Raw genomic sequence first — 11,557 nt, forward strand, 5'->3', positions numbered from 1 at the left:
TTTAATTAAGATTTAATAAGCGTATTATTCAAAAGCACGTGCGTCATTGAATATATACGGCTGAACCGCTTTACTTCAATGGTGTTTTGCAAACCCATTACATATAGTTATATACATAAGCATCTTTCAACTATAAAGAGTTCCTTCTACTATTAAATGGTATATTCCAGTGAGGTTCATTAAGCTACTGTGAATTTAGTGACAAATAATTTCAGCGAAAGCAGCATCTTATCTTTTGCAAGACATCTTATACAAATGAATAGGGTTACTACGACGATCATCACGTTCAAACTAAATTGCAATAGGCTCTTTCGATAATATTTGTATTTAGCACAATAAGTTGAGATGAGAACACGACAATAACAACACAAAAAAAAGCCAAAATATTATAGAAATAATATTACGTAGAATATATAGAATAAACAAGCTGTTTTCTCTATTGGTCTTTTGTCCTGATTTTATTAGTGTGTACAATGAGCTCTTCCGGAATATGAGTACATATATTTTTACACGTATTCACTGGTAAAATTTGAATTGCAACGCGCTACTTTGTATTGCTACAATGTGTTAATCCTCTATTAATAAATATAATAGAAAAAAGTTTATCATTTTGTATGTATGTGAGGTATGAGAGGTGTCTACGGTATAGTTAGCGTAGCATATGTTCTAAGCTTTCCGTATTTAAAGTGTGACCGTACGCCTTCCGTGGGTAAAGCTTGGTAACGTCGACCCTTTCATCGATTTTACGGAAGTTCAGTATAATTTCAGTTCGGTAATTTCTACGGGACCACGCTTTTCGAGACCCTGAACATTTATTCAAAGATGATGATAAAGACAGTGTTATCTTCAGGCATCAAGTGTAAATTTTATTTATTATTATTTTATTGCAGGAAATTCGAACTGGGCGAACCCGTAAGCCTGTCACAGGAAGGTGCAAATATGTTGTGCGAGATTGTTCAATGCGTTCAACATACGCGTATATGAAAAATACATCAAAAGTTGAGCTTTGCCCATTGTGCATAGTAACTTCCTCGAAGTTTCAGTCAAACTTCTAAAAAGTTTTGGTGACTTTCTCATTAATAACATTGGAATATACTTCTTTGACAGATGTAGGTTTTCAATAAATAATTCCCATGCTTATTGCTGGTTGTCTTCAGCCACTATCCTGCATGGAATTTCTGGCTACAGCGACCGAGATTCGGCCTCGTTGACAATAGCTTTGACTGAATGCACAGCTTGCTAGACATTTTGTCGACCTAGTCATACGTACAAGCAGACCCCCATTCGTTTGGCATTACTACAAAACCTTAAGAACTGTGATATTGCTCTATTTAGATTAACGAATCTCGTACATTATTTATAGCTCATTATAATTATGCTGAACATTTATTGAGCATTATACATATATAATGTAGAATAAAATCGACTGATCTAATAGATCGTGCTAAACGCAAATAATACGTTTTCTTACTTAATGATAAATGTTGTGTTTTTAGACGAAGGACTGAAGTCCCCTTTTCGATTCTTGGCTGTCCTCTGTCGATGTATTAAGACCTCTGATTAACTATAATATCATCGCTAATCACAATTGTTAGGAGCATCGGATAAAACGATGATAAAATATGCAGTCCAGTCCTTCTTTAGTTTTTCAGTGATGACATTGAAAGATTACGTAGGTCCGGTAGATTCGATCCCGGTATACTCAAAAAAGCCACGATAATTCAGTCTGGTACTAGTACTTAGACATCCGAGTGGAGTTTTACAAGATGCATAAATCGAACATGAACTTTAACCCAAACAAGTCGAGGGAGGAGGGCATTTTTGCCTCTCGCTGGATGAATGCGCCCTGTCCACCGTGTTTTTCCAATGTTTTTTTAAGCTGTTACTCAAACACTTGGTAAGTTAATTTTTTAATAGGAAAATGTATTTATTTATGTAATAGAACGATTTAATATGTATTTTTTTTCTTGTTTTGTTTCACTGCAGTCTATTTTGACTGTTTGTCAGTAGTCGATAAATTTTGTCCATGATAGGCAATATTATTTTCATCCATATTTCTATGACTCTACTTTAATAAAATTCTTTGCGCAGCTTAAAATTGCAACCGAAAAATGCGGATAAAGTACTGGGACATAACCAAGGCAATAAGGTCTACATGGTAAGTTGTTTGAAAAATTATCCATCCATTATTGCTCCACTTTTTGTTTATTCTTAAATACTATCCTCTATAAATAGGTTGAAATTTTATCTCGAATTCTAGCTACGAAATAGTTCACTATGTATTCGTATATAACAATTATTATTCGTATATAACAATGCTATTATAGAACCGTTATTGCAGATAAAATCTACTACAGTAATTTGACTTAATTTTTAACTGTTTAAATGGACTATCGTACTTCCTATGCTAAGATCTGTAAATAGTTGTCGTGAAACATAAATCTGCTAGACCCTGAATCGTTAAAAATGAATTAAATCACTAATATTTTTTTCGTATAACCTTATCACGCACATATGTATACTTTCTGTGAATTTTTCTTGCACAAAGAATATATCTTTGCGTATATATACTTGGGTACTTATAGAATAACAGTTGCACGGTGTGTGAATCTGCCTTAAAACCTCTTATCCTTCGTCCCAATACATAGACTATAAGAGCAGTGTTATTTCTCGATATTGCTAACGACCGAATCTGTCAGAAGCATTCTTCCCCGCGTAAATTTTTGTTGATAGCTTCAGTATCTTCTGAAATTCTAAAGGAACAGGTTAGTTTCATCCTCTTTATATTTTCACTTCTAGATTGCTCGTGCAAGTATTTCGCTTCTCTCTTCGCATCTCTCCTTGATATGTTTAAAGTCTCATTAGTCTTGCCAATCTATCATAAGATGGGCGTCTTGCTGTCCAAGAGCTCGAGATTCCATAGCTTACTTGGTCTACGAAAAATTTACAGTCGGCGCCGCTGTAGCCTATATAATATCGAGACAGTTTTCTGATGCCGACGAACATGAGTTCATGAAAAGGAGATCAACGGCAGTACTGCCTGCCGCAGTAGTCAATAACTTATTTTATTATTACGTAATTTGAAAATTAGGGCGAAAAATTTTACTGGAAACTTCGACTTTTCCAATATGTATAACTGAATTACCCACTCTCTTTTAATTGGAGACCTTATTAAAGTAATGATGGATCAGTGTTGAACAAACCGGATAGGGAACTGTTTGACAAATTGTAGTTTTTATGGCAAAATTAATAGTGCCCCCGGTAATAGGGCGCCATGCTGTTCGAAGGATCTTCGACAACCTTGTTTCGGTTTTCTTCTATTTAGCTTGGGGTTTTTCATATTGATATAAAAGATATTTTTCAAGTTTGGATTCGATATAGACTCTATTCCGATTGCTTGAAGCTGTGTGGTCTTTCTGGTTAGGACGATGATCACTTAATTTTTCACCGAGCGGTGGATGATGTGTGTATGTAATGGCCGTACGACATAATCATTCCTATTTAAAAGTGTATGCCTTTAAGCTCTCACAAACTACCTAATAAATACACTTCAAGTTATATGACCTTTTTTGTAGTTCCTTCTGTGATAATTCAGGTCTTACGATCACATCGACTTCGGTCTACATATAAGCCAGTTAATTAGGTCACTGCCAATCTGTATTAAACCGTTACATTTTTAGATACCTTGTAATTAAAAATATCGAATTTTATAATAACGTTTATCAAAATCTCATGGTTCCCAAATTCCTTGCAGAATTCCTTCCCAAATTCCAGACAAGAAGTGTACTGCCTTTAAGAAGAAATATAACCGTACTATTGAACGGACTGTTTGTTCGTAAGGTCGCCTTTACTATCTCTTTAGCTAATCTCTGAATTGCGCTCTAAGGTAAACTGTTTTAAAGACCACTTCGGTCTAGTAATCGCAATTTGTCACTATTCGACAGAAACTAGAAACAAGCTGAGAGGCAACAACGGCGTCACAAAGAGCCTAAACTGAAAACAATACGTTGTATACATGTCAGTTTACTGCCTCATAAATTTTGCTTATTCGACGTAATGTTTCCTAGCTCTATTCCTTCCCTCTTACCTCTATAAAAGGTGAGAAAACTATCCCAATTGCAAGTTTTATCTCTGAAATAAAGCGATTTCGTAAAGGATCAGTGAACGCGACGTGCTTCATTCTAATGTGTCTGTAAGTGATTCAGCCGTAACTAAAGGAAAAGCTTGTTTCTCGCTGTAACATACAGTCATTATTGCTGGCAGTGCTGTTCTTGGCTATTTGTGACTTGACAGTTCTGGCTACCTTGGGCGTCGACAGCATGTTAATAAATATTCAATTAAACTAATTATTTTTATGATTTGCATTAGGTTGCTTTATGTTTATTAACTCGCAAATAGAATATAAAATATTCCGATAAGCTAAAAACGATTATCAAGATTTTCAAACGACAATATTGACTACATAAAATTGATAAGAGGAGATCAGATTTTATCTAGGACATAGTAAATAGTTTATGAAACAATTGTCATTCATGAAATCGTTGGCTTGACGTACCGATACTCAGGCGTAAAATGGGAAATTTATTTCCATACAAGATGCTGAATTGCGAAGAGACTAATTGCCCAACTTTTTAATTAATGGGTTTCTTCATAGGTAAAAAAAAAGAGTTACCATTTGCTTTTTTTGCTTTGTCTCTTGTCCTTGGGTTACTGTGCGTACTACGATAAACGTGTTACGCCCAAACTTTAACTAAATGAAATTGTAATATTTAATTCAGTAGGGAAGCAGGACATCGCGCAAACCAGATTAGGGTTCACAAAATACCAAGTACTAACATATCTAGAGTCTTTTTTATCGATTACATACATGATGCTTCTTTAATCCAGCTGCATGTACATTTTTCATGCATGAGAACGTTATTTTTTTTTACTTTCTGTGTACTGTATGTGAAGAGCACGTGTAAAAAGGACAAGGATGTGTATGCATATCGGTTTAAATAAACAGATGGCATTTTAGCTACTCAGTTTCAGTACATTGAATACAGGTTTCGAACAGAGTACAGGCATGATTTTGGTCATGCTGTGCACGGATATTGTTGAGTTCTATACTGCTGTTGTAGGAATGCATCGCTCATAGATAACATACATCTACCTAATCGCTTTCGCTCAGATTTCAACCTAATAGTGATAACACCCTAGAAAAGTATTTTTCATATATTAAGATCACTCTTCGATCCAAACGGCATAGTATGATATTCGCTAATCGTATTTACCAGCGTTATCCTTTAAAAAGTGACAGACTATTCATTTTTGCTGAGGTTAAAGAATATAGAAGTCAGATACGTAAAAACACTAAGCCAGGATACTGTGACCTTTTATTTGTGAATAGTCTCGCCTGTTATTTATACATAAGTAATCTACGCTCCTTTGTTTATTAATGGCTGCCTTCAATACACCCGTTTTTTGCGAAAAAATATAATTATTTTGTATAATGAGGCGTGTAGCCGATGATCCTATGTAAGAATAACGAAAATTATGTATTTATTCAATAAAAAATAATTTTAATTTCATGATATATTAAGTTATTACTAAAATGACTGGATTTTTCTAGGATTTTCTAATTGATAGGATTCTAATTTTCTAATAAAACACGACTAGGTACAAGTGGTAAAAGTGAAAGACAGACAGATAACGAACATCTTTTTTTAATAAAGACACTTTGAATGCTTGGTAACTTTCAATGATTATGACAAAAGTCGCGTTGATGTTCCATTTCCCTTTATTTGTGCGCATGTACTAAAAATTGGGTCAATTAACTTGTCGGTTGAATATTATCGGTATTAGTTTCCTGATATGACATATATGGTTATTTTTCCTAGATTAAGACCATTTTTAAGTTGTCATTACCGATTTCTCTTGCTGGCTTTGTGTCAAACAAGGACGGTCAGCAAGGCCGGGTAAACTATATCCTATGGAGTAAACGGGTTTGTTCACTAAAAGCATTGCTGAGCCGAAGGAAACGGGTTGTGTGAAAGAAATGAAGCCCATACTTTTAAATGTGTGTGCCTGTTAATATTTTATGGGCATTTTTCTGCGTAGGCAGCTGTGTCTTTAAAAATTTAGGCAAAACTGGAATCTCTGAAAGCTTAGTTATCCACCTCTTTATCGCCAATTGTAGGGTCTTCACCACGGTGTCAGTCTAAATGGCATTCGCACTCTGTTCTTCAAAATTTTGAGCAAAAATCTAAAATGGTGTTAGATGCGACAGGTGGAACGCTTTCCCATATCTAGGATGACACGTATTGAGCAAACAAACATCTATAGTTTGGTGCTATGGACTAGCTGACACCATAAACAATGAACTATAAAAACACATATCACCTTTGGAAGTCTTTCTAAGTTTTGGTCAGTCAGCAGCCTACAATGTATGTCATATGGACGAAAAGCAAAATGATAATTATTCTATCATCTAATTTCCAAAAATTTGGAAATATTTTTAGGTGCACGAATAATTTCGTTAAACCAATAAATTTAATTAGAAATAATCTTAGAATTGCGAAACAAAGAATATACTAGTAAAACGAACTGTAAGAAGTAATAAGTATTGCACATACTCAGAATAGTAACTAATGCACATACTTACCATTGCCCTGTACTGGACGCGCCGTTGTTCAAGACATTTTCTGCTTTTTGTGTATTGTCTATCTAACAAGTGACGGTTAATTAACTTACAGTAAAAGAATAGATTCTTCAAATACTTTATTATCTTTCAGTAAACTGGCTCGGTTTATTGTTTTACCATATTCATCACCCATTAAACAGGAATTCAGTATTTTATTTTGAACGACACTTAAATAACGTTAATCTCCCCTGATCTATAAACAGAACGTCAGAAAATGCTAGCCTTAACAGCTGCCACAGCTCTTCTTCATATTATAGTAGAAAATATTTTAGCTTTATTTTAGTCCCACTTCAACATAGCGTCTGGACTCTAGCTGACGTAAACGATGAATGTTTTTTTAGAAATGCTAGCATCAAGCGCGTCTCTTAACTCCTATGAGTTTCATCATTTGCAAGGAAGTCACAGTAATTAAATAAAAGTTTATTTACTTATTGTTGGCCGCTCTTAAAACGGCCACCGCGATTTCCAAAAGGAAAGGTCCAAATAATAATCGCCAACTCGTACAGCCCTCGCACGCTTCGCCGCACCTCGTGGCCTTCGTAGTAGTGTCTCTGCTCGTAGTGCACTCTGAGCCAAGGGTCGATCGAGATAAATGAAAATATGCTTTTCAGATTCATAGGTATTTCTTGGATTACTCAATTCGGTAGTGGTAAGTAGCAGCTAAAGCAAGTCAAGTACCGTACGACACCTATATCATCCTCCCAGCGCTTCGAATAGACAATAAAATAGAGACAAGAGAAGTGCTTGACATTAGGGTGTCTCCTGGCCTGGGCAGCAATAGTCCAGTTTTCTTGCAATTTGGTTCTGAGGCAAAAAAACATTCAAAGCCCAACTTTAAATTGCGCTAAGTGTACGCAGTTCACTTGCTCATTGCTTAAAATGATTCAGTTGCAAACAACTAAAAAACAAGAGTCCACTAAATGTAAACCTACAAAAATTCAATGTAATTGGAATTAATGTCACAATAGTAATTGCATCTATAATTCCCATATCTACATATAATTACCTAGAGGCATAGGCTTTTGTTGGGTGAACTGTAGCATGATTATGTTTTACTTATTTATATATTATATTTATTATTATATGTGACCGTATCACAGTACATATACATTTCTAGAGCAGCAATACTGGTGTCAGATAATGTAAGCTTTGTTGCGATAAAACGCACTTAAATATTAATTCAGAAATTTGAATATTGCGAAATTCGAATGTCAGCACAAAGTACGGTGTCTCAACTGATAACTAACTAGGTCATTTTTTGCTCTACAGACCAAGAAATCGGAAACGAAAAAATAATAAAAAGCTATAACATTGGGATAGCTTGCATAGAAAAATAAGAATCCCAAATATGTACTTTGAATTCCAATTGCCATAAATTGATGGGGAAGCCGCAAATATTAATATAGACAGCTTTACGGAGAAAGCAACCAGAAGACAATTTTTCTCTTTTGCGGTGCTTGCATTATACCGTCTCAAGAGCTCTCGATATCACCATTACTAGCGAAAGCTCTGCATCTAGTAAAAAAAAATACACAAAGGAATATGCAATGGCTTGGACAGAAGTAGCGAATCGCAATCATTATTGATATTAGAACAATAAAAATATTTCATTATTTCACTCATCATAATAATTGTATAATTATATTGGCGCCTTATCTAGGACATTAATGCAATCCTGAATGAACTTCTTGTAAAGTCAAGAAAAAATGTTGTATGCACATGTTCTCTTATGCTCATTATAGCGTTATAGCAGAATAGGTGGTTGTAAAATGGCGTAATAAACGTTCGTTTCGAATGTGAATTTTCTAGCGGTGTTTTTTTCGATCACGTAACCAAACTCGATTTTCCATTACGCAGGTTAGTTTTGTCTATCATTGCATTATGCCTTTCTTTTTTAGGATGTCTTTACATGCATAAACTAGCTGAGAGAAGCAATTAGGCGATTTTTTCGATATCGACGTTCGATGTTGTTTACGAAGCTGCGTCGTCTAAGTTAAGAGTAGCTCACACTCGCCCCTGCCCTTGTTGGTCTTATCGTCCCCACTCAGCCGCATTATCCTTTCTCTCATAAGGCCAGTGCGTTCACGTGCTAAAACTGTTGTGCCAACGTAACCTGTTTTGCTAGTAATACTTACATAAAGATGGACACGTTGGACGACGACACTGTCAACTTACAAGGCTAGGGGCAACCTTAGGTACCTTCATTAGCGAAACGTGTTCTTTAGACAGAAAGCTATTCAACTAATATTTATAAATGCTGAGAAGCTAAAGTCATTTTTATTACTATTAATTACTATTATGTAAAATGTTCTTGTGACTGTAATAATCCGGTACTTTTAAACGAAAAAGAGTTTGTATATGTACTAACGTCTCTGCTACCGAAAAGGAAAGATGATTTCAAAGAGCCTTCGAGCTGGTGGGGTATTACAAGGAAGAGATGTTGTTGTAAATTATTAATTTGGATCCTTGCAAAACTTGCGGGCGGGCGTTATCTTTGAGGAACTAAACGGCATTCTGGTACGAGCATTTCATCTACCTCCTCGAAGATCCTCCTGATATACGTCCAGCGTACTCTGAACAGCCGGTGCCGAAACACAGTTGCAACTAGAGTTGGTAAGTGTAAACTATTTTATCAGGTAGGGAAAACTAAGCTGAATAAGGAGGAATGTCTATAGTAAAAGAGTCACAGATAAAGTGACGTCCAAGTTACTGACTTCAGGCTTTTTGTCAGCACTATTTAGTCGTCAGTTGATTTTAACTGTTGTTGCTCTCTTACGCCACCTTACATAGCTATATAGCCATATAAGTGCATGTGTCCCCTGCGAATGTTACATAAGGCATCTAATATTCACGCGTAGAATTCGTGGGGGCCCCTCGAGTGAGTTTTTTCTGGATAACTCTGCCGATCAGCAGTAATCAACCCAAATTGACACGCTCTGTCTGAGTAGGGTCTATAATTACAAATCCCAGCATATATTGCACATACATATCAGCAACTTTTACGTATATATATAAATATGTGTAGCAGTTGTTGATTTCCAATATAAAATCCACATGACACAGAAAAAAGCTGCGTTTTCAAAATAGTTCGGACGAAAGTGCTTCAGAACATAGTGGGCTGCTCAAGAACATACTTCAGATGAGCAAAATAACCATCGATGACGTTGTATCAAAGTTTAATCCCTCCAAGCGTATCAGAGCCCTTACTTAGAATGATAACCTAGGTTTACCTTTAGTCTCTGTGGTAATCCACTCAACGAGAGCGCTGTTCGTCAGTAAGTCTTGTCCTATACAGAAAACGACTTTGTTCTTTATGCCGCTAGTCGACATCATCTTCAGCAAGGTATGTCATTGACCTCGAGCTCGATATCAACTTGCGGAAGACCGTGGCGCCGAGTCGCGGAAAACACGTTTGAGGAAAAGACGCATCTACACATGACCAAGAAGCTAGCAAAGGCTCATAAACGACCCACAACCAGAAACAGAACAGAAAGCATTACAACAGCTCCGGTAGTACCAGGACGCCCGAAATAAGCTAAAACGATGCATAGGACGAAGCAAGAAAAGATCCTGGCGGAAACTTATTGAGGCGGTCGACTGAGACGCTTTCGGACCTCCGTACTAAACAGTTATGAGCAGAATGAAGATTAAATCGCCACCGCTCCCTTCTGACGTACTGGTGAATGCGGAATAAAGAGTCTCTTCTCAACGCAGCCCTGGAATGGTGACACAGCGTTCGAGGTTGATGAGCGAGGCATCTGTGAAGTGATACTTGAAGAAGCGGCAGAAGCATGAGGAAAGCTAACGACGGGCAAAGCATCTGGACCGGACGGCGTGCCGCCAGAGGTGGTCCGTATGCTAATCAAAAGATGGCCAAAAATCTTTCAGAAGTTAGCAAATGATATCCTGTGACAAGTAATTTTTCCGGACGCATGGAAGGAAGCAAACTAGTGCTGATCCCAAAGCCCCGAAATAAAATTAAGCCGACGGCCTGACACGCAGCGAACGTTTTCGCAAAAAACACAGATGACACTGGTAACAGCCACATCAATTAGTGATCAAAGGAAGCTTTCGGGTAAAACAGCGCTGGCGATCTTCGATCTAAAAGTGATCTTTTATTTATTGTACGGTAGCTTAGCCAAACGTCTTGAAGTATGTATTCTAAGCTTGTATTCTTAACCAAGAAACAGGATAGTTTACTTACTCTTTAACACGCCGATATTCATCGAGGAGCAAGAGCGAAAACCTGACTTTAAAAAACAGAAGTTTACCGTCATTTCATCCGCGAGTATGAGTCGGAAATGACCAACACCGCCTGATGGAACAGTGAGCAAAGCAGCCAACTCGCTGTGATTCGGTACTAGGTTCATAGACCTCATTACATTTCCTTTTAGGCGTTCAACTTGCCTTCAACGCTGCCGATGATGATGATGATGAGAACCTCGCACCCTGTGTTATGCAAAACGTTGTCTATCAACAATATCTCTCCATGTATCGTCCTCCTTGTAAAAATATAGGACGGGACATAATGATTTTAATTTGGTATTAAGCTTCTGTGCCGATGACCGTATTTTACGTTGTTAAATTTTATATGTATCGAGTATAATTAATAATACTAAATTAATAAAAAAACAAAATATATGCATAGCATTTTACAGAACATGTGCTCCAAAGAATCTTGCATTGAAACGACGGGGAGCACATTATCCATGCTTCATTTCGCTCGAAAAGGTTTCGATAAATAAACCAGCTCGCCCTTCCTGAGCTGCAGTCAACTCTTTTGTAGTCCTTAACCTCCTAATTTCTATTCCTTTGGTGATTCTAACAGTGTAAATTTATTGTTTTGCCCAACGCTTCTTTGCCCAGTGTTTTACC

The 11,557-nt window shown here is 36.7% G+C and overlaps 1 long non-coding RNA gene across 1 annotated transcript; it reads left to right on the top strand.

Annotated features, from left to right (window-relative positions):
• The first annotated feature begins 4,147 nt into the window (after positions 1-4,147).
• Positions 4,148-11,457, top strand: LOC147757705 (uncharacterized). The gene is made up of 2 exons (XR_015319870.1): positions 4,148-9,295; positions 10,006-11,457. It is a non-coding gene; the product is annotated as an uncharacterized LOC147757705 (long non-coding RNA).
• Positions 11,458-11,557: the final 100 nt, after the last annotated feature.

Source organism: Varroa destructor, unplaced genomic scaffold (assembly GCF_002443255.2).
Source record: "Varroa destructor unplaced genomic scaffold, Vdes_3.0 BEIS01000002.1, whole genome shotgun sequence".
In the NCBI taxonomy this organism is placed as follows: Eukaryota; Metazoa; Arthropoda; class Arachnida; order Mesostigmata; family Varroidae; genus Varroa; species Varroa destructor.